A 24,611-nucleotide genomic window follows, 5' to 3' on the forward strand; every position below is an offset into this window, starting at 1 on the left:
GCCAGAGTAGCAGTTCTCCCTTTGACATTTTTCTACGGTGCACCAGTTCTTCGCCTGCTGTGGGGTCTTCATCTCGAACCACGCCGTTTTTCCGAAAGCAGCAGCGTGAAAACCGTACTAGTGGAATTGTCGCTGGTATGGCAGAAAACAAGCAAGCACACGAGAACGTAGCACGAGGAGAAAAAGTAAGCACTTGCAATTAAGGCCGATAAAAGGCGAGCAGCCGCACGAAACGAAGCCACGAGACGATGAGATACGCCGGCAGCTATTGGTGTCAGCTTCAGCATCTCAACATCAGCCTGACTACGTTCACTGCAGGGCAACCCCCCCCCCCCCCCCCCCCCCCCCAATAGCTCTCCAATTAACCCTGTCCTGCGTCAGCTGCCGCCACCCTATCCCCGCAAACTTCTTAATCTCATCCGCCCACCTATTTTCTGTCGCCCCCTGCTACGCTTCCCTTAAGGACCGTCGGTTATCCTTCCTTCGCATTACATGCCGGGCCCAAGCCCATTTCTTCCTCTTGATTTCGACTAGGATGTCATTAACACGCGTTTGTTCACTCACCCACTCTGCCCGCTTCCTGTCTCGTAACGTTGCCTCTATCATTTTCCTTTCCATACCTTGCCGCGTTGTCCTTAACTTGAGCTGAAGCCTTTTAGTTTTGGCAAGACAGCCACAAAATAGTCAAGGTGGATGGCCTAAGAGCCGCTGCCCGCTGCCATGAGAAACGCGAAAATAAATATTTTCTTATACTGAGCAGGAGTACCAGGTTTCGAACCCGACCGCGGCGGCCGCGTTTCGATGGAGGCGAAACGCAAAAGGCGTGCCCTTGTGCTGTGCGATGTCAGCGCACGTTAAAGATCCCCAGGTGGTCGAAATTATTCTGAAGACCTCCACTACGGCACCTCTTCCTTCCTTACTTCTTTCACTCCCTCCTTTACCTTTTTCCTTGAGGCGCGGCTCGGGCGGTTCGGGTGTTCACCGAGATATGCATGGAGGAAGGAAAGAGAAGATGAGAGGCGGTTATGTAGCATTTTCTGAAGCTGGCTCCTATATACTTGGCCGTCGTCTCAGCGCGCTTGCACATGCGCAGCAGCCAGTGCAGCAGATGACACCGCTGCGCCCAGCGTTACTATTGGCTGCACCATCGGCCAAAGCAGTCTGCGAAAACACACGACTTCCGGCACACTTGTTGACGTGCAGCTCGGATAGCGAGGGCCTCTCCCGAGTTTCCCTTCCTCCATGGAGACATGTGAGGCAGTTACCAGTTACTGCGTCATTTCCTTTCTTCCACCTTTCCTCAAAACCAATTTTCATTTTTCTTATAAAAAATAGTTGTACCTTCGAATCAAATGTACAGAACCAAAACATTTAAAAAACTTGTGATTGAAATCGTGTTTTAAGTGGTTGTAAATCACGAATACATAACCAGTTATTTTTCTCTTATTTGTATTTGTCCGCATGCTTGATTTTTGCGCTTCAGTTCCGCAGCCTTACTAGTGTCGCTGGTGCTTGGTCCTAGACCACATTCGACCTCCGACTTCGAGACCAATGCAAATTGACTTTGGACGAGATGCGAGCCCGGTGCCTTATCGGATGTGGCGGCGTGCACCGCCTGTTCTCGCAACGACCGAATGGCGACCTTGTGGATGCGAATCATGATTCATCTTCTCGCCTCGCTTCGAAGTACATTTCGGCGCAGACACTGAGGATGCACTTCACGTTTCTGCAGTTTTTTTATATGCTGCGCCATAATTAGAGGGGCGCCGCTCCCTTTGTGTCACGGCGATCAAAAAAACTCTTCAGTCCCATCTTTCGAAGCAGAGTCCATACTACACAAGCTGAAAGGAAATAATTGCTGTTGGACTAGTTGGTTCATCATAAAGTTGTATGGCGCAAGGGAACGAACACAGGAATACGCAGAGACAGAAAGAGCGCCTCTGTGTCTTCCTGTCTCTCCTTCTCTGTCTCTGTGTCTTCCTGTGTCTAGGGAACGCAACACAGGAAGACACAGATACAGAGAAGGAGAGACAGGAAGACACAGAGGCGCTCTTTCTGTCTCTGCGTATTCCTGTGTTCGTTCCCTTGCGCCATACAACTTTATGAAAGGAAATGTTGGATCTATTCAGGCATCTTTAGCTTGCTGACTATGAACGATGATCGGGCATTGTATCAGACATGTTATCTTAATTTCTGCTAAAATATGTTGTTATCGGCGCAGGAAGCTCTTTACTGGGGCGGGGAGAGAAAAAAGGCTCTTTTATCAGCGAAGGCCCTAAGACACGTTTGCATACAAATGGCTTCGGTTTTCATGGAGCCTCATGTAATCGTATCTTCATAAAGGACCACCCAACTTTTGACGGGAAGCCTTTCGCAGAAGCTCTCAGTCTCAAGAAGGAAAAACATTGGCAATATTGATGGACCAACGACTGTCCAATCAGGGTGCGCAAGACTGCTGTTAGGAAAGTATTCCGCATTCGAAAAGAATCGGACCTCAGCGTTTTCTAGTAGACCACTCTACGCCGCATGGCTGACATAGACACTACGGAGCTTCATTCTTTCGCATATAATCCCTATCAGTCATTTACTTTAACGCGCGCAGTCTCCGTAAACACCACAATGAGTTTAAGTCACTTCTTTCTTTCCCACGTCGTCCACTTACTGTAATCTGTGTCTGCGAAACATGGCCTAACACTTCCGATCAAAATATTTATGGCTTCCCTTTATACATTGCTGAGTACTTTCATCGTCACATCCAATCATGATGGTACAGCTATTTTTGATCGTTCTGGCATAGATTACAAAAAAAAGCTCGACTTGAATATAAACCTGCTTGACTGCAAACCACGGTCGAAGATATTAGGTGAGCCGACAGCGGCCCGCGCCGCTCTCAGATAGTCCCCTAGTTTCCAGAAGTGCCACGAGATAGCTGTTCGCTCGGCGGCCCGGGCCGTAATGAGAGGCAATGCTTTTCTATGGGGAATGCGCGCTTTGTGAACGCCATTTTCCCGAAATCTGTTGCCGATGAAAAGAAGAAAACACTTTTGCCGCTTTGTTTCCGTACCGCTTCGTTGCCAACTGCAGTTTTGTGAAGCACCGGCTTCACGCTGGTTTAGTTGAAGGAGAAGAAGGCGGTGGGTTCTGGCGGGTTTTTTGAACCTGCTACACGAACAAGAGCCGCACTCGGCTTGCTTAAATTGCCACGACGATGCTGCTGGCGACAGCGCAAGGAACAGTTCATGCCGTGCGAACGGCTTTTGTGACGTAAACGTACCGTGCGATATCTGCATGGTTGCTATCGCAACGAGATAGTTCATTTATGTTCTCATCTTCCGGCGAAGTTTTATCGCTTCATCGTCACTGACGCTGCGATCAGCGGCCCGGTTCGGATGTCGCCGCTGGTACTTTATCTGGTCGCTTGAGGCCAGTGCGTCGCCCGCACAGTGTCCTCACCTGCACTATATCTTGCACCGTGCTGCGAATATAGGCACATGGATAGAACTACAGAATTTCATGTTTTGTATCGATCGAAAAAATAGAATTATTGGTTCGATATACCGTTCCCCAAGTTCCTCACTTCCAGATATCTGCTGCACTCTGGGCGAAATCCGACATAAACTATCATTTGAAAACAGGAATGTCATAATAATTGACGGAATATTATTAACATTTTGGACGAGAGGTCTACTCAGAGCAATGTTTATACGACCGCGGTGGCCTGGCGGTTCGAGCATCCGCCTCGCATGCGGCAGGTGCGGGGTTCGATCCCCAGTGCCGAGGGTACCCACCGATGATGCAATGGGCACCAGATTTCTGCTGCCTGGTGCTCGGCTTATCTAGGGTGAAATGCTAGGAAAATGGGTCTCTCACACCCACCTTGTGTAACCGCAAATACTTTGTGCCATTGCGCTCTTTGGCCATAGTTGCCCTTATGTCATAATAACTAATCATCTCTATAGCAATGATTATATCAACTATTTTCGCGCTTACGGGCAAGAATCAACAAATAAAGGGAAGATGAAATTGTTTTTTGAGGATTCGATGTTATTTAATAATTGGAATCTATGAAGCTTCTAGGTAAAGCAGGCAGAACAGTTTTACGCTAGCGTTAAAAATGGTGACGTAATCACCGATTGAAAGCGCGGCAATGAGTAGGCTTCTCCTCACTGCATTGTAGGAGTGTGGGGAAACTTGTCATGATGTCACTGTTGCCGAAATTTCAGTTGTTCGCTGGCTTCGTCAACATGCTGCCGTCCGTCATCCGATGCCGCCAAACAATGCTTCGTGAGCTTCACCTTCGATGGCATTCGTTTTCTTCCCTGAAGCAACCGCTTCTTCGCTGGAAACTTAGCGACGCCGTACGTGACGTCATCATGCTGCCTCTGCACTTCATTGTGCACTGCAGAGAAGCCTGAACGCCGGCGCGGCTTTAGTCAGCGATTACGCCACCATTTCAAATTCTAGCCAAAAAAAAAAAATCGCATGCTTTACCTGCAAGTTTCACACATTCGACTCGTTTAAACTAATCGAATTCTAAAACTTCTTCAGTTGCCCTTTAACGTACAAACCTGTTGTGTCAATGGCAACACTGGTACTCTAATTGATTACGTTTTAACAAATTCATCGTCTCCATCGAAGCATTTGTTACTCGCACATACATCATTGACCATTTTCCGGTCGCCCTTCGTTTTTGCAATAGATCATCTGAGTCTTGTTTCGTCTCCAAATGATACTCCCATAGAATTAAATTCCGGAAATTTATCACCAATACAGGTTGCTCACAAGTAACACCTTTAGGTTACGCGCAGTCTTGTGACACAAGTTTTCATCTATGACATACCCAGGAATTCTGGATAAGCGCTTCTTTCAACAGGATGTTGTTTATGAACGCACTTTTTTTAATATCGTAAGAATTCACCATAACAATCAATATATCCGCAGGTCCTTCCTAGGGACGCTTGAAGTTTCCTCCTATTTATTGTCAACAATGCACCCCATTGGATTTCTGCGTCATCCTTAACTATTCGGCTCTAGCGCAGGAGAAACTTTAAAACCAAGATTTTGCTACACGCTGGAAGATTACACCATTCCCTTCCATATGTTCAGAACAGTACCTTGGAATATTCCGCAATTACTTCACAATTAAAAGTGATGCCCGAGAAAGCTGGACTTGCCTCTAGATACGCCCAGTCATCTACGACTATGCTTAAATAATAATAATAATAATAATAATAATAATAATAATAATAATAATAATAATAATAATAATAATAATAATAATAATAATAATAATAATAATAATAATAATAATAATTGTTTTTGGGGAAGGAAATGACGCAGTATGTCTCATATCGTTGGACACCTGAACCACGACGTAAGGGAAGGGATAAAGGAGGGAGTGAAGGAAGAAAGAAGTGCCGTAGTGGAGGGCTCCGGAATGATTTCGACCACCTGGGGACCTTTAACATGCACTGACATCGTGCACGTTAAAGATCCCCAGGTGGTCGAAATTATTCCGGAGCCCTCCACTGCGGTACGTCTTTCTTCCTTTCTTCTTTCACTCCCTCCTTTATCCCTTCCCTTACGGCACGGTTCACGTGTCCAACGAATATGAGACAGATACTGCGCCATTTCCTTTGCTCCCGTCCGTTTTTTGGTAAGCAGCAGTTTTTTCGTTGTGCCGACTGCAACAAACGTGTACACGCGAAGTGTGTCACTTGGAGTGACGACGAGCTGCAGCTTTTGAAGTCCGGCTCGCGACCATTCATGTGCAATCTGTGTTTGTCGTCTTGTGGCGGTGCTAAGCCTAGCGACGGTGGCGAGTCAGCGGCTGCATTCCTTTCTTCCACGGCCCACCAGCCCCATCACCCGACCGACCCGACCGGTTCCCTCACTTCCTCCCCGACGGGCGAACCTGACGGTGCGCTTGCCTCGCTTCGGGCTCTCCTCCTCGACGCACTTGAGGGAATCTCGTTTCTGAGCGACGAGGTCGCCCAGCTGCGGGAGGAGAATGAGCGCCTTCGTGGTGACAACTCGCGGGCGCTCGCTCTCCAGGCCGAGGTCGTTGCCTCTCTGCGGGCTGATGTTCGCAGCCTACGCGAGGAGCTTGCGAGGCGCCCTGCTTCATCCCAGCGTGACCCGCCTTTCGTCGAGCCCCTGTCCGCGAGCAGTCCTTCCCGTATGTTCCAGCCATCAAAGAGCTACTCTGCTGCCCTTCACTGTGGTATGGCACCAGCTGATTTGGCCACCTGCCCGACATCTGCATCTGTTCCCCCACTTATAGTTAATTCGCCTGAGGCGCAGAAGAAGCACCGAAGCCCAGCCATCACTGGCTCGTCGAGCTCATCCAGTCTGAACGTCGCCAGACCTCAGAAGCGCCCGAAGGCTATTTTCGTCTCCAAGCTGTGCCCTGAGACGACGTCGGCTGATCTGACGAATCATCTGAAGTCCGTGAACGTCACCCCCCTTTCCTGCCGGCAGCTGAAAACGAAATATGACTCTTACTCGTCCTTCTACCTCACAGTCGGCGCGGAATTTTACGATCAGCTTGTCGACCCTTCTATGTGGCCTACGGGCTGCATCTTCAAGGCTTTTCGTGGAAAGCTCCTGGATGGTATGTTGCATCCTTCCGAGCTGACGGTAGATCTCAGTCAACCCTAATTTGGATATATATTACCAAAATGCCCGAGGTCTTCGGACTAAGGGACCTGTATTTTTTTCCAATGTATTAGCCTCTTGTTATTCGGCTGTGGTAATTACTGAGACTTGGCTGTCTAGCGAAGTTAGCTCAGGTGACTTCTTTCCTAATAACTATTCTGTTTTTCGAAGTGACCGCCCTGAATCAGCTTCTAAACAAAAGGGAGGGGGAGTGCTCATTGCTATTGACAGTTCCGTGCAGTGCGTTCGGCGTTCCGACCTGGAAACCATCCAGGAATCTGTCTGGTTAGAGCTCACTTTAACTCGACATCAAAAACTTTTATTGGCAGCTTTCTACATTTCCCCTAATCTGCCTCCTCCTGCCTACGACGATGTACTACATTCTATCGAATATGTTATCACTTCTCATAGCAAGCACAAACTACTCATTTTAGGGGATTTTAATACTCCAGGTATTAACTGGAATACCTTTACATATTCTCACAACAATCATTATGTAGTTAGTAAGTGCAACCGGCTTCTAGATTTCACAGCTTTTAACACCTTGCAGCAACACAATTTAATTGAAAACTGTTGTGGTAATGTTCTTGACATTTGTTTATCTAATTTTGAAAATGTTCGAGTCTCGACATCTGACATCTCACTTACTCGCTGTGACAAATTTCATCCTCCAATTCTAATAACGGCTTCGGTTTCTGTCCCACCTTCTGCTAATTCAAATCGTGCGGGGAATTCCCCCCGTTTCGCTTACGCACTTGGCGACTATGTTGGTCTCTTTGGTTTTTTCTCTTCTGTCGACTGGTCCGTTTTAAACGAAATCAGCGATGTTGACGAACAAGTCAGCCGCTTCACTGAAATAGTTCTCAATGGTATGCGCCAGTACATACCTCTGCATACTCCTGCTCGCAGCAAGTTTCCGTTCTGGTTTTCCAAGGAACTTAGAGCAGCGCTGAAACTTAAGGAGCGGGCCCACCATAAAGCGAAATGCCCTGGGCTGGATACATGGGCAGAAGAATTTCGCCGCTTGCGTTCCCTTTGCAAACGCCTGTACAAGCGGGATCATGAGTCCTATCTTGAATATTTAGAGAATAGTGCCTCTAATCGTCCTATTGAATTCTGGCGATACGTTCGCAAGCGTTCGAATAAATCTGATAGTCATATTCACTTAGTTGACTCTCATGGAAATGAAATTCGGAATGTCGCTGACGGCTTTGCTCAACACTTTTCCTCCGTGTACAAATCTCCACGTTGCGATTCTGTATGCCTTCCAGCTGGCGCACCTAATTCCGTTCTTCTTGACGAGAAGTTAGTGAGTGAGAGTCTTAAGTGTTTGAAACCATCTTTGTCCCCTGGACCTGATGGCATTCCAGCCGCCATAATAAAAGCCTTCAGTAGTACCTTCGTTCCTGTTTTAACCACGATATTTAATAACTGTTTGAAAAATTCTGCCTTCCCCCGCGTGTGGAAAACGACGCGTGTTTTCCCTGTGTTCAAATCAGGAAACAAATCTGATGTTTCGAACTACCGCCCCATTTCTCTTCTTTGTGCAACCTCTAAGCTTTTTGAACTAGCTTTGCACAAAGTACTTTCCTTCCACCTCAAACATTTAATCATACATAATCAGCATGGTTTCATAAAAGGTCGTTCTACTACAACTAACCTTGTGACTTTTATGACGTATACATCAGCTGAAGTCCTTCAGAGGAGTCAGGTAGACGCTGTGTACTGTGATTTGAGCAAAGCTTTCGACGTTGTTACTCACTCATTACTTCTTCAAAAGCTTCTGCTGTTTGAGATCGACGTTTCAATTGTAGCCCTCCTATGCAACTATCTTCTTGATCGGTCCTGCTTTGTCAGTGTAAATGGACAGACCTCATTTGTTTACACTCCAACCAGCGGAGTTCCTCAGGGCTCGGTATTAGGCCCGCTTCTGTTCTCTGTTTTTATCAATGACGTTTCCTCCGTTGTCAAAAACTCCTCGTTTCTCCTTTATGCGGACGATATAAAAATGTTCAAGGCAATACATACTCTTCATGATTGCTTGTCTTTGCAATCGGACATATCCGCCTTCTCTGATTGGTGCTTGAAGAATGGGCTCACTCTCAATTCATCTAAAACCAAGGTTGTCTCATTTACGCGTAAAACGCACAGTCTTCTCTACTCTTATTCTGTGAATGGTAGGCTGCTGCCGAGGGTTGATGAAATTAATGACCTCGGCGTACTTTTCGACCGCAGCCTCAGCTTCTCCTCTCATACAAAACGCATTGCTCTGCGGGCTATGCGTACACTTGGCTTCATCTGCAGGCTTTCGAGAGAGTTTCGAGCCCCACTTCCTTTCTTAAAGCTCTACCTCTCCATATGCTTGCCGCTTTTGGAATATGCGTCTGTTGTTTGGAACGGCACTTGCCAGTCGAACTGTGAAAAAATCGACAGAGTTCAGCTAAAGTTTTTACGCATATTTCAACATCGGTTTTCTTGCAAAACTTCCAGCTCTCGTCCCAGGCGGAGTAACTCACTGCAGCTTCCTTCTCTTAGCTGCCGTCGCGTGAGGGCAGATATAATTTTCTTGTATAAACTTCTTCATGGTCACATTCTATGCCCTCAGCTCCTAGCGCGTATCCTTTTGCGTGTGCCGCGAAAGAGCATAAGGGAATTCAGACCATTCCAAGTTTCTGCGCTCCTGCACTACCTCTTCCCTCTGGACAGAATGCAAAAGTTGTTCAATTCTCTTTGTCCTCACCTTGATATATTCGAAAATTCTCTCCCTTCTTTTATATTGGATGTCCGTGACGTTCCACTTTGAGCACTCTTTTTCTCATACATAACTTCCCCTTTCATGCATTTTGACTTTACTACACTTGTGCATTTGCACTGGTATTATATTGTTTTTTTTTCTCCTTAATTGTTCATCACGTCTACTTGTTTTCATTAATGTTATTTCTTTAATACTGTGTACTCACGCCTGATTGTCTGTAACGCGTTCACTAATTACATTTCTTATTGTGTACGATTGTATTTCTAGCTTGTATTTGAGAGGTTTCTTATTCGTTCATATTAGTATTGGCTTTATTCTTGTTTGTATTTTGCTATATGCTGTACTTGGCTGTTATTGGTCGTTCTTGTGTTCATTCTCTTCGTTTATTGTTTCATTAGTTGTTTATATGTCTGTTGCCTGTTCTAGCTGTTTTCATTTACCGCTGTTCTCGCTGTTTTCTTGTTTTCACTTTTTTGCTTCATGCTTGCTGTCACGCCTAGTTTATATGTCTTTTTTTCTATCGCTTTGACTGCTGCATTACCTCCCCTGAGTGTCTTCCTTTGTGGAAGACAAATTTACATTTTGTGCGTGTGAATGGTGTACCAGCACCAAGACCTTTGGGTTGTTCCTGGGCACCGAAAAATAAAGATTGATTGATTATTATTATTATTATTATTATTATTATTATTATTATTATTATTATTATTATTATTATTATTATTATTATTATTATTATTATTATTATTATTATTATTATTATTATTATTATTATTATTATTATTATTCAGTCATAGTTGTAGATGACTGGGCGTATCTAGAGGCAAGTCCAGCTTTCTCGGTTAAATGCAAGAAAAAAAATATGATTATTCGCAAAACCCTTGGACTGCCTCATTTTTGCTAAAAAGCCTTCGTTAAGGGATAATCTACATTTAAAAACAGAAACACAAGGGATAAAGGAGGGAGTGAAGGAAGAAAGAAGTGCCGCAGTGGAGGGCTCCGGAATGATTTCGACCACCTGGGGACCTTTAACATGCACCGACATCGTGCACGTTAAACATCCCCAGGTGGTCGGAATTATTCCGGAGCCCTCCACTGCGGCACGTCTTTCTTCCTTTCTTCTTTCACTCCCTCCTTTATCCCTTCCCTTACGGCACGTTCAGGTGTCCAACGAATATGAGACAGATACTGCGCGATTTCCTTTCCCCCAAACCAATCATCATCATCATTATTATTATTATTATTATTATTATTATTATTATTATTATTATTATTATTATTATTATTATTATTATTATTATTATTATTATTCAGTCATAGTCGTAGATGACTGGGCGTATCTATAGGCAAGTCCAGCTTTCTCGGTTAAATGTAAGAAAAAAAATGATTATTCGCAAAACCCTTGGACTGCCTTATTTTTGCTAAAAATCCTTCGTTAAGGGATAATCTACATTTAAAAACAGAAACACAACCTTTTAACTTATCATTACTGGAGCGTTAGGAAAACTACAGTTACACACTTTCGCTTTTACTGTATACTACCAAAAGAACCGACTACCAGATGAAGCTTCTTTTGCAAATCGGCAACAATTTCGGGAACCAATGGAATATTCTAAACCAACTTTTAGGCAATAGCACCTGCAAGGAAACAGTAACTGAGATTCAGCACGATGGAAGCGCTTTAACCGAGACTACTCATATTGCTAAAACTTATAGCTCGTCCTCTTATACTCCTGTAAGTACATCCATGAGTAAATTGCCAAATTTCTGAATATTTACGTCAAATTTATTTTTAAAGCGAAAGCTTTACTGCTCTTCTCCGTAGCTTCTTCGCCGTATGCGCGAGTTTGACCTTGAGCAGAGGAAGAGGAAAAACCACGTGAAAGCTATGACGACACACAGCCGCCGCCGAAACCGGGCGCTCGCCTCTGTTTCTATAGGCCGTCAGCGTTCATTGTGTTCATTGGCGTTGGCGCAGACAAAGCTCTAGACTCCGATGATTTTGAGGAAATGAAGGGCGCATAACTGACTCTCTGGGTCTGTGGACGCCTCAATCGCGCTTTGAGGTACGTGGTGGTGGTGAGAGAGAGATGTGGGCTGCATGCATTATCGCTGACAACGTTGTGGCAGACACGCGACACTTCAGCAATAGGCCGCAGCGTTCATTGGGTGACCAACCTCTCGCGATCAACCTATAATTTAACTGCCACCTGCCAGGGTGTCAGGGTGGGCGCGCTGCCTACCCGGCGTGATGAACGCACTCAACGTTACAGACGCCAAGCCGCGTCTACTTGCCCGATACACCACAGCTTTCACTCTCTGACCAGGTTCAGCAGTAGTCAAACCGCAGAGAATTTTTTTTTTCTTTCTACAACGTCACCACTCGAAACCCGTGCTACTGTTCCACATATTAAAGTTACAAATTCAGGTCTCGGGAATATTCATGTTATGCCACGCATATTGCAGACATTATTGGCCTTATTGATTATCTCTTTTCATATAATTTGAATACACTTATCAGCACTTGCACCTTTCTACTGGAAATAAAGCATAGTAAAGTAATCCTGGTTCTCATGAAGGGCAATAAAGCATTCTGTTCTAACTGCACAGCTGCCTCAATAATCCCTTTTTGACAAGGTTGCTGAGGAATGAATTGATTGGCGCCTTTAGAATTACAGAAGAAAATATTATTGACACAAATACAGTTCGGCTTCTGTTGCAGCTATTAAACTAACCTGGCCCTAATTGCACTTACAGGTACATTCAAGGATGAAATCGACAGAGAAACCGGGTGTATCGGTATTTTATTGACTTCACTTCACGAAGGAATTCTACTGTATTAATCGTGATATCCTATTTGATAAACTCCTCTCTAATGAAAATAATGGGAAGCCACTACAATGATTTCGTAGTTATTTACTTAGTCGACAACAAACAGTTCGCGTAGTCGATTAGTAGCCGATTTACCAGTAATTCAGGCACATATCGTCGAACATACAGCCGTGATTTTCCGAAGAAAACGACATCGCCATTTAAAAAGCCAGCGAACAGCTTTAGATTTTTCGTCACACCAAAACCCTGCCACTGTCCGAGTCGAAATTCAATGATTGGTCGAGAGAGGCCACGTAACATTGAGACGTCATCACAGCATGCCCTTATAGTCCAAGCTGATTGGTTGTGAGAAGTAACGTTATTTCGTGACGTCATCCTAACCTGTACACCACGACAGGTGACCATTAAATTAATGATTGTTTGGGAGAAATCATGTGACAACCTGCCCACCGGGTTGTGACCAACCTAGTTTCTACACAGTAACTTAGATAGTAAATCGAAATAAAAAAAATCGGGAAAAAATGTGAGATATGCAAGTGTCGGCACTGTCGCAGCATAAAGGGTACCTATAGTGCAGCGTCCACTGGCGCAAACATACGCAGAAGTTGCAACAGAAACTGCGACAAATGTGAAATCTGATGCTGTCGCAATCCACTCAAGTGTCCCCGTAGTTTTTTCTCCTTTCTTCACAACAGCCAACAATCTGTGGCGTGGATGTCAAGGATACTGACATTTTTCGGTTAATTCCGAAAATTTAATTTGGCGTACTGTTACGCTTTTCAGCGAAAGCCATAATAGCTTTGCGCAAGTCATTTAGTAGAAGCAATTAATGGGGTACAACGTCAGTCATGCAATGCTTCACGCGTTAGGTGGACACCAGCGCCAAGCCCCTCAAAGCGCGATTGCGGTGTCCACTGACCCAGGGAGCCAGTTATGCACCTTTCCTTTCCTCAAAACTAACGAAGGGTTTAGACCGCGAATAAGACAACACTGGGCTCTAGACCAGTCTTTGCTTCGTGCAAACGGGCCCTGGAGTCCGTGAAGTGTGCTGGGAATGCGATCAGACCGCAAGCAGAAGAAGGCCGAGTATGCACGTGAGCGTATAGACGCCCAACCGGGCAGCCGCCTGTGAAACGTCAAAATGGGCCTACCACTCAACGCAGCTCGGGCGCTAGCTTGCTCTAAGCCGGTAAGCTTATATTTAATAATTTATTTTCTGCTTTCAACTGAGAAGTCCAACCCCTAGTTATAGCATTGCATAATATATTATAATAATATAGCATATATGATATAATATAATTAGTATTATATATGTTAGTTTTTTATTATCCAGGAATTTTCCTCCTATATTGTAAGGATTTTATGTATCTGGTATGTGCCTTCTTTAACGAATTGAACATCGTTTGTTTAATGTAATGGACCTTTACTGTAGTTTATATTTGTGCATTATTTCTAGGTTATTTCTCTTTGTTAACGTTCAGATCTATTTTGTATACTTGATATATTGACGTGCAATGCAATAATGATAAAAGAAGTCCCATTTAGCGATAGGCGGGCTCGGAAAAATGAGAACTTTGGAACAAAAAAAAAACATCCACCCCCCCTCCCCCCTGAGGGGTGGAAAGTTGGGAAAAAAACGGGCACTGCTTGCAGCCCTTAGCAAACATAATGAACATACAGCGTGTTTCACCTAAGACTTTACACAATTTTTAAAAATAGCCTTTTTGAGTTAGAAGAGCGCTTTTTTCGGCATAGTATTGTCAGTGGTGAAGTACATTAGAATGCAGTTAAGATGTGCTAACTAGCAGGTTGGTCAACTAATATTGGATAGTTAACTTTCTAACTATTACTGTTAGGCTCCTTAATTATTGAGAGGCGTGTAAGCACACCGTAAGAAGTATCCAACCAGTTTTTTGTATTTCGAAAACGCGATTATGTTCGGCGCTGTGGCCCAACAAATTTTGGCTACATCGTGCCAGAATACATCGTTTTTTTTTAGAAGCTTGCAGGTAAAGCAACCTCTCTAGTGCACGTAACTCATCGAAATAGCCAAAATTTGTTGGGCCAGAGCGCCGAGGGTAATCGCGCTTTCGAAATACAAAAACTGATCTGCGTATTTCTTAAGGTGTGCTACACGCCTCTCAATAATTAAGGAGCTAGGCTAACGGTAATAGCATAGCATTAAAGGACTATTGTAATAGTTGAAGTTAACTATTGAACATTGTCTAACCAGCTTGCTAGTTAGCACGCCTTAGCTGTATTCTGATGCACTGCACCGCTGATAATGCTAAGCCGAAAAAAGCGGTCTTCTAACTCGAAAAGGCATTAAAAAAATGTGTAAAGTCTCAGGTGAAACACCTTGTATATTGCAGTAAACACTTAAATTGAGATGGCTGGGTGTGTCAGATGAAAAAAAAACATAAACGTGCGCTTCACATGATGAATAAATTGCAAAATAATTCGGGGGTTAAGCCATTAAATCATAATTACTTTCAAATTCATTAAATAGGGTTACACGACTGCGGAACGAATTAGTGTCCTGCTGTATTGTCGTATTGTGCCTTTTGCGCTCCGTTTTAACCGAGATAAAGCGAAGACGATATCAGAAGTGTTGGATTGCTCTGTCTTGCATGAGAAAACGCCTGCACGATTTGGAAATTTTAAAACTGAGTTTTTAAAGCAGTTGCTGTTCCATCCCGACCGTTTATTTATATGCATACAAAATTTGCTTCCTAGTTGGAAAAAAAAACGCAGTTCTTTTTTATCCAGGAAACATTCTGGCACTATGACGTTACGGTTACGTGAGAGTTACTTATATACCTCATCACAAATTTTGACTTCTTAACTTCTTACAGCGTCAATAGTTTAGTTACTTTCATACAAAGCAAGTTAGGTGCGTGGGTCCAGCAAACGAGCAGCTTGACGCGGGTTAACGCTGGGTTGTGATCACTCATATTCAGCTTTTAAGTTGCACAGACTGCCTTAACTGTACAGGAAACTTACTGTCACTGCCAAGCTCTTCAATGACCTTTGAAATCTCTTTCGAAATCCAGTATGCTGTTTGCCCGTGACCATCAATTTCCGATGCAGTGTAGACGATTAGCCCCAACGTAGCCGCAAGAAAGTTCACGACGGTCTCCTCGCGTGCACGTCGGTCCAGCAGCAGGTGGTAAGTGAGCACGGCACCCAATGTGCTGGGCTCATTTCTGCTTGCCTCATCCCGCTGTCACATTCAGCCTCGAGGAGTCGACAGCCTAGCGAGTGCTTCGATGGTGGCACGAATGCAAAATTTGAAGGCTTCTCGCTCGCATTGCTTCTGAACAACACTGATGTAAATCGTATGTGGCATCACCTCATACAGCTTTTTCTGTCATCCTGGTGCTATTCGCTCAGCAGACGTTTCTATAGAAGTGTACTGATCAGCTTGTCTTCCAGCTTCCATCTTAACCGTCGTGCTGTCGGCTTTCGACAGCATAAACCCGGGCCCTCGCAATTTCACCAGACGGTCTCCTGAAGCGACTGAAATCAGGAGAAATTATTAAAACACTTCCTTGTTCGAACTGAGCAAATGACCGAAGGTCCAAATGGCCAGCAAGCGGAATTCTTTGGGAAGCTAAAGTACCAGGGAATATTGAATGCATGTAAACACGAATTCGTAAAAACATCTTTTCGTTGGCAATCTCCGGGCGTACGTGGCAATAAATCGGAGACATATTCTTGTTTCGATAATTTTTACAATGTTTCGAATGCTTACGAAAAAAAAATCTTTTCTGTCCTGGTGTCTGTGTGTAAGGGTACACTCGTTCTTAAGTTAAAGAAACAAGCACAAGAGTAAATAAGTAACTGAGTGGACTGCAGCGAGCTGAGGAAAATGAGAATGACATAACCTGGTGCAAATTGACATGTACAAACAGTCACCGAGGCGCGCTGAATTCCAAAACGTACAAAAAGGTCACCACAGCCCCAAAAGTAGTTCGGGTGTCGGGTGCAGGTTCGGTTAGGACTACGTTCACTACGAGGAAAGACCCGTAACGGAAAATTGTGCATGAAAGAGGCCACATACGCTTTTCGCTGCATTTGGAGTAATACAGTCTTAAAGGTGGTCACTGTTAACTCAGATTTGCTGCTGATATTTCGGTGCTAATATGCGATCATAAAAACTGACATACGCGCACGACGTCAAAGACAAAGCGTGATTGGTGCACGAAAAAGAGCACAGAAGTAATACGTCACCGCTGCTTTCGCTGGAAGAGTTGCAACACTGACACAACGGAAACGATGCCGCTGGATAATGTTTCCAGAATTTGAATTAACTGGCCCAACTTTTTTTCCGTACCTGGAGCACCAAGGTGCTCAAGCAAGCGTTCCCAGTAAACCATGAATATGCAGAGGATATCCACAAATGGTCCTAACGTCCAATGTCCATGTATCGATATCCTCTGCATGTTGAGGGGACTATTGGATTCAGATATCAGTTAGTGGATATTCAGAGGATATTCGAATATGCATGTTCTTTCAGCACATTGAAAGTTTTGGAAATGTGCTAACAACTTACCAGAACTAGATATTGTTTTGGAAGGCATGAACATGCTGAAATTATGCTACCTTTAGATTTTAATCATTCCTGCTTTTGCAGTCTTACATTTTCAGGAACTAATTATTTCAAGCAGTCGACTATTGCACGCCATTATTTAATTTTATGCGTGCGAATGCATGTACGGTATGATTATTTAAAGAAATTGCTCAAGTTAGACCGACAGCCACAAACGCCGCGATTTCAAGACCAGAACAATAATTAGAACTCTCTTGACACTGGGCAGCCTAACGGCCATGGGCACCGTCATTAGCCGCGACGCTAGCTTCACATCCAATCCAATCCAAGCGCCATTACCAGTTTTGTTGCGACGGCCGCAACGTTTTCGTGATTTCTTTCAGCGTTTCTTCGCAAGTTTTTATTTGTTGTTTCGCGAGTTCACATTTTCTTCGTTGTGGCGGCAAGCTTGTTGTGCATGTTGTACACAGTCCTGAGCCCTCACTGGTGGAAGTACTGGAGGATTACGCGGATAACTGCAATAATGGTGAGTGTTTATGACACTGTTCTGTCAAACAAAGCGTTAGTGTTCGTTTGTGGCATTGTGCAATTTTCATACTGGCAATTTCATCATCAGGTATATCAGTTCATGGAGTGCAGACATGGATTTAAAATCTGTGGTGTTTAGTTGTGGCTCGATTTGTCCCCGAAGTAGTTTCGCGGGAATGGCTGCGCTCTGTGCCACTTCTCTGCCTTAACAGCCTGCACGCATGATACTTCAGTGCTCAGTTGTAAGGCAAAGTTGTTGGCAGTTAGCTGTGCCCTCTAACAATTGTTGGAATAGCCTGCACTTTGATGGCGCACATTCCACTGCATATTCCGGCCGTCCGGCATGCTATGGCCTTTACTACAGGGGAAGGGGTGGGGAGGGGTCAGTTTCCTTTCTCCGGCGGCTCAAGAAGACAGTTTTTGCAGATCTTGTGTTGCTGTAAAATTTGCTAACAGCGCCAAATACACTCTTATCTGCCTTCGTTTAGTCAAGCGCTTGTGTCTAACTCTGCATTTTTTGTACCCGGAATTTTTTTTTCTTCATCTTTGTGCTTTTAAACTTTTGTGGGAACTTGGTCTATTCTCGCTTCTTGTAATTTCCTTTTATTTCAGTAGCACATTTCAAGATAATTAGCTTGTGGCTTTGACTGCTTTTTCTGAAATTTTCTATTTTATTACAGTGCGTAGAATGAAAGTTGTGCTGTGAAAATTCTTGCTGCTGATTGTGTGCCCCAACAAGGGTTTACATCTTATGTATACAATGAGAGTTGCTGGTTGTAAACCTCGTATAATGCAGCAGGGCGTGACCATTTTTCTTTGCTGTTCCATTTCAGATATTTTGGAGAACATGTTCAGAGAAACAATAGCCTCATGCATCTTGCCACTCAGTAGATGCATTTTGCGTCATGAAGACAAACAGCTGGTATAATAATAATAATTAGTTTTTTGGGGAAAGGAAAGGGAGCAGTATCTGTCTCATATATCTTTGGACACCTGAACCGCGCCGTATGGGAAGGGATATAGGAAGGAGTGAAAGAAGAAAGGAAGAATAGGTGCCGTAGTGGAGGGCTCCGGAATAATTTCGAGCACCTGGGGATCTTTAACGTGCACTGACATCGCACAGCACACGGGCGCCTTAGCGTTTTTCCTCCATAAAAACGCAGCCGCCGCGGTCGGGTTCGAACCCGGGAACTCCGGATCAGTAGTCGAGCGCCCTAACCACAGCTGGTATGAAACTGTTTTTCGTACTTCATTTTTAGGTAGTTATAGTCATGACTACGGAAAGCAAATAGCTTTCACCGAATATTTTCTAGTTCTTCATTAATTACAGGCCAATTACCAACTACTGCCGCGTCTTTCTTCCTCACATAACACACAAAAATTCAATCAGTCACTTTTCTTTGGCCTCATTGACTCGCTTCATTTAAACCTGTTTTCCCACTTGTCCCAACTTCAATTCCGTAAATTCTTTCGTGAAAAACAATTTCTAATGTTCAACAATGATTAACATACATTTGGAGCTTCTGGGTTTGGAAAGAGATTTGTTCTTAGATGTCTTCAAGACATTTCTCACCGTTAAGCTACAGATTTCTGTAATAAAACTAAGGCACCGCAACATTGACTACTTGGTTCTCTACAGGATCACGGACTTCCTTTTTAACTACACAACATATGACTGCTAATGCAACCAGCTCATGGTTTTCCCAACCTTTCAGGCATGCGTCAATAATGTGCTTTAGCATGTTTATTGTTTCTGACCTGCATTAGCAGTTCATTCAGTGTTGTTTGTAGTTCTACTATTTTTTGCTGCTAATTGTTCGGATAGTTCTAACATTGCATCACTTCGGACTAAATTCATTAACACTGTGTAATGGTTTCGCTAGAGCGTGGAGCTTTACTTTATAAATTTGAGCATTTCTCATAACCAGCCGCCGCGGTGGCTTAGTGGTTACGGCACTCGGCTGCTGGCCCGAAAGACGCGGGTTCGATCCCGGCCGCGACGGTCGAATTTCGATGGAGGCGAAATTCTAGAGGCCCGTGTACTGTGCGATGTCAGTGCACGTTAAAGAACCCCAGGTGGTCGAAATTTCCGGAGCCCTTCACTACGGCGTCCCTCATAGCCTGAGTCGCTTCGGGACGTTAAACCCCCATAAACCAAACCAAGCCATTTCTCATAACCAGTCACCCTGTCCCTATTATTTTCAAAATATAGTCACCTCGACTTCTCCCTAGCATACAAGTACTTTGACATAGATATTACAACCTTTAACAAAAATTCATGGATGTCTAATATTGACTACCTAACATGAAAATCTAGTTGCATGCTGCTGCATTTATTGCACAATTTTTCCAATGAAACTGAAAAGGCCTACCTATATCTGGCTTAATCTACAATATTCTTGTCCTATTTGGGCCATGGCTGGTCTCCTTATAAATTCCCTCAAGAATGTGCACACCTGCTCAATGCATTTCATCCTGCCTGCTTACTGCAAACATCATAGACATGAAAAACCAAATATCCTCCCTCACTCTTTGCCATAAGGCGTCCTGTCTTTTTCAATACACCACAACTGGCTCTGATCGCACTTTGTCATACCTGCTACTTCATACCTGCATGCACCAACCACCCTCCTGAAGTCAGCATACGTCACCCAATATGGTGATATACGCATTCTCATTCCTGCTGAAAGCCTGCTGTGATTGGCACCACTGTCCCACTGCAGTATTTTTGGATACGGCTTGAAAACGAAGTGACAGATGTCCCTCCATCCAAAGGTGGGGATCGATTATCATGCCACAGTGGTTAATCCCCTTTCATCTACGACGTCACACTAGCTGGTGCAAATGGGGTAACAATCATGTCATGAGACTCTGTTGATGCTAGTGGATAGAGGGCCTGCTTTGAGAAGGCATTTGCCACTTCATTCTTGAGTTTTATTTGAATGCAGTCGCCAGACAACATTATTCACTATTGCTGTGCACATTCTAACTTCATTGCAAAAGTATGGTTGCATATATGTACTTGAAATTCTTGGTTGTCATCCTTGTGTTTGTTTGCTGAGGCTTGGGTTTCTTTCTTCATGTTAAGCATTCAGGCTATTGCATGTGATCTTTTTACTCTAAAACCCCTGTCTGGATTTAGTCTTACCTCTGGTAAGGCTAAAGGTTATAGGGGATGCACGTTTGTGTACTTGGCTTCTACCGCATGCTTTTTCCTCATTACTTTTCAGAAAAGATACTAAGCCAGTTGGATGAAACATTAGCTTTTGCATATTCTTGTGCGCCCGTTTTTTGTCCATATTTCCTGCTGTGTCATTACTACTGTTCAACACAATGCACTGTTATATTCACAGGCCTCCGAGGACCTGGAGTAAAAGAATGGACAGCAACAGACCCTGATCATTGTGGCTACTGGGCAATAACAATATGGCTGAGGGCAAAACAAGTGATTGAATTCCTTGATGTTTTGTACTCGAAGCCTGTGCCTGTGCATATTCCTTGCCTGCGTACTGCCTGGAGGTTTTATATTCTGAAGAAACGAGAACTGCAGCTGTTTGAATACCCTTTGTTATTTTATGTGCTGTACAGCTTACAAGAACAGAATGAGTATGATGAGAGATCACAAAGTCACAGAGAGTGCAAACTAATGACTTCACTGCACATGAATGTTCTATCTTGCACATACTGGAAATGACATTTCAAGTAACTTGCATACCAGAAAATGACACTTCTTTGTGACATGTTTATGTTATTGCATTGATCAGAGCCCAGTGTGTAATTTTCTCATAATGCACCTGTTATTTGAAATGTTATTCCCAGATCATGTACAAAATATTGAAGTTTTGCTGTGTAATAAGCAACTGTTGGTTTTTGCTTTGTATCTCTCTGTCATATCTTGCATCATATTTGTTTTGTTGTAAGCTGTACAGCACACAAAATAAATGGTACAGCATCCAGCCCCCAACCTGAAAATCGATTGGCAGAATATCTGGTTAACATCCTCTGAATGTCTAGGAATCGTCGCATGTGGGCATAATATGAGCATTATATGGACATCCACTATGATCAAAATGAACATTGTATGGACATTACATGGATGTAATATGAGCATTTGTGAACATCGTATGGACATCTGATATCTTGTGGAGGATATATTAATATCCACTGGACATAACTTGGTTGGCTGGGTTGCTTCAGGCTGCTATGGAATGGGGCACAAAGAACACAGCTCGGCAACAATGACGCGCCCAAACAGGCAAAAAATGAAGGCGATCACTGGCAGTGCGCTGCTCACTCATGAAAATGCGCCGACGGCGGGGCGACTGCGTATCCCCCTTACAACGGTGCACACACGCGCACACACATGAAGAGCAGAGAGTCACAGGCGGGGTCTCGTTATCACGAGTCCCGCCTGTGTAACATGAGTGCGTGAGTGAAGTCGTGGGTTCTTTTTTTTTCCCCTGTTTTTGTTTCCGCTTAAACCTCTTACTCAAAGCATAACTGATCGTAAACATCAAAAGGCACCAAGTGAAGCACAGACAACAGTGCAAAAGAAATGTCGGGATCTTCGCGGCCCCTCGTACCGAACGCGCAAAAAAGCCAGCCGCCGCTGCTTCGTGGTTAACCGTGCTCCCAAAGGATGCATCGTTCACTCTTTGAAGTTGAAGATGCATGATTTTTTTGCCTAAAACATCTTTACACGTTGCAAAGTAAATAATTCTATTACGCGTAATGACGTGACTCAACGGTAGGAAATACGTATGCGCTCCCAAGGGACGTCCAGCTTCAGACAGACAGCCCTTGCACATACATCAGTACAACTTCGAAGCAATGGCCGGTGTTTCTTTGCCATCAGCGGTTAAAGGCCAACACTGCCAGTTAGTAAAAAAGGTGTATTTTCGGTTCAACTTGAGCTACGATTTACTAAAACTTGCGGCGAATACAACATCGCAGCCGATAGAAATGCTGCGCATATATACACGAAGATTTTTCTATATTTTCAATGAGGATAATTAGACCAAACGTTGGTATATAAGAGCCAATGAAGGTTTTGAATTATTTTACGTAACACGCCATCTAATAAAAAAGTATAACCATTACAATGGTGTCGTTCACGCGTAGGTTACACAGAAAACAGACGATGCAAACGAGATTCTGATGTTTTTCCAGGATATTTGGCAATAAAAAGTATAGAAGAAAGACAGCATGCCTCTTCTATTCTCTTTTCGACCAGCATAAACATAGGCAGAAATAAGCATGGAATGTCGCAAATTCCTTTTGGGAGAATTACTTAGCATTTCAATTTGCGTGGAAATGAACACACGTGGATAACCCTACCTCTATAGAGCACATTTTTCATGTCTCAGAAAATACGCCAAACATATACTCCTAATGTAAATAAATAAATAAATCGCTACAAAAAAGACTGGACAAAAAACAATAGGGTTTTCTAAAATGTACAGCTCCAGTACACTGCATGAGTACACGCAGTGAGGTGACTACAAACACTACATAACGCACCTGCAGAAAGGCAGTCTTACTCAACCGGCCCTACGCGATGCAAAACACAATACTCGGTCGATTCATACGCATGAGTAAGTCAAAAGAACACTGTCAGCTTACCGTTGGTTGATACTGCGCGCGCGTTGCTTCAGCGAAGTGTCGTGCGTTCCCTCTGATACGGGCTGCAAACGCTCAGCTCAGAGCTCCACGCGAGGAATCCCCGCTTCTGAGGCCCATCCGCATGAACTGTACTAAGTGGTTACAAACTTCTTTGCAGCAAAAAATAAAAATGATCCTAATGCGCAAAATTTTTTAACAATAAATTCATCACGTAAAATATCTCGCAGCTATGGGATTAGAAATGCTTTATGAAGCGTGAAATATGAGATAATTCGCAGGACATGTCGTTTCACGCGTCCATGCACGAAGGGAAATCCCCTTTAGATTGCGTCCGCTGAAACTTATGTGGCGACATCTAGAGCACCTGAAGCAAACGATTCTTTTAAGCTTGTGGCGCCGCCTGTTGGTAACTTTAGGCAACTATAAAAGTGCGGGTAATTCAAACGGTCAACAATCGTGGTTCAAATGCATAGCAAGATTAATGCGCGCTGTCAAACTAAGGGAAATAATCATGTGTTTATTTATTTGGCACTGTCAATCTAACCAAATATCGTTGTAGAAAATTGCAAAACAAAAAAGGACGGACGCAAACATTACGTACAGTTAAATCAGATTAACTCAGTAATCAGAATGTGGGTTATACCATTACAAACCAAATCATGTAGCAATATCTAAATGATAAACTACGGTAGACAAGCACAAGAAATGCGTTCAAGTTGGCAAAAAATTGCAGTATAAACCGACACAAGTGCTATGACATAGTCATTAGGAATGACTCTGGAATTAAAATTTGTCATGCTACTGTTGCAACTCCAATTTATATGTAAACTATTTCAACGGTAAACTACAATAGTCAACGTTTATACATGAAATGGGCTCCAGTTGACCAAAAAAAAATCTGAACATCAAAATACACAAACAGTTGAGAGTAGGTACGACGAAATGATGCGCGCTAAAATATTAACTCGGATGCACAGAAATGATTTTCAGTAAGTGACAAAAAGCTGCTAGTAATGCAATTGTTCTGAGTATTTCCTTCGCATGCAGTTGTCCGAAGAAAGTGAATAGTACCTTATATGTGTCAGTGTGAAATGGGAGGTCACTTGGTGCGTGCTTGTGATTTTGGCATGTTATAATAATAATAATTGGTTTTGGGGGAAAGGAAATGGCGCAGTATCTGTCTCATATATCGTTGGGCACCTGAACCGCGCCGTAAAGGAAGGGATAAAGGAGGGAGTGACAGAAGAAAGGAAGAATGAGGTGCCGTAGTGGAGGGCTCCGGAATAATTTCGACCACCTGGGGATCTTTAACGTGCACTGACATCGCACAGCACACGGGCGCCTTAGCGTTTTTCCTCCATAAAAACGCAGCCGCCGCGGTCGGGTTCGAACCCGGGAACTCCGGATCAGTAGTCGAGCGCCCACTGAGTCACCGCGGCGGGGCTGGCATGTTGGCCTCATCTATGATTTCGATATTTATTCTGAAACATCTAATTTTCACCTATAATGTCTACGCTGCTGCATAATATAAGGCATGCAAGTTTGGCTCTGTTTTCAAACGTGAGGATATTAGCACTTTCCAACAGTTCTGTGAGGGTCTGTTAGTCTATATTTATTAAATGTACATCTCAGCGCCCTTTTCTGTAGCCTTCAATTAAAAACAAAGCA

At 43.8% G+C, this 24,611-nt stretch overlaps 1 protein-coding gene across 1 annotated transcript in view; it reads right to left on the reverse strand.

Moving 5' to 3' along the window:
- LOC144136543 (uncharacterized) overlaps positions 1-23,225 on the reverse strand; it is a 39,227-nt gene extending 16,002 nt beyond the window's left edge. The window contains exon 1 of the mRNA XM_077668938.1: positions 22,944-23,225. The gene's annotated coding sequence lies outside the window, so the exon portion shown is untranslated. The remainder of the gene's footprint in view (positions 1-22,943) is intronic.
- Between the last annotated feature and the right edge of the window lie 1,386 nt (positions 23,226-24,611).

The sequence above is a fragment of the Amblyomma americanum genome, chromosome 1 (assembly GCF_052857255.1).
Source record: "Amblyomma americanum isolate KBUSLIRL-KWMA chromosome 1, ASM5285725v1, whole genome shotgun sequence".
NCBI lineage: Eukaryota > Metazoa > Arthropoda > Arachnida > Ixodida > Ixodidae > Amblyomma > Amblyomma americanum.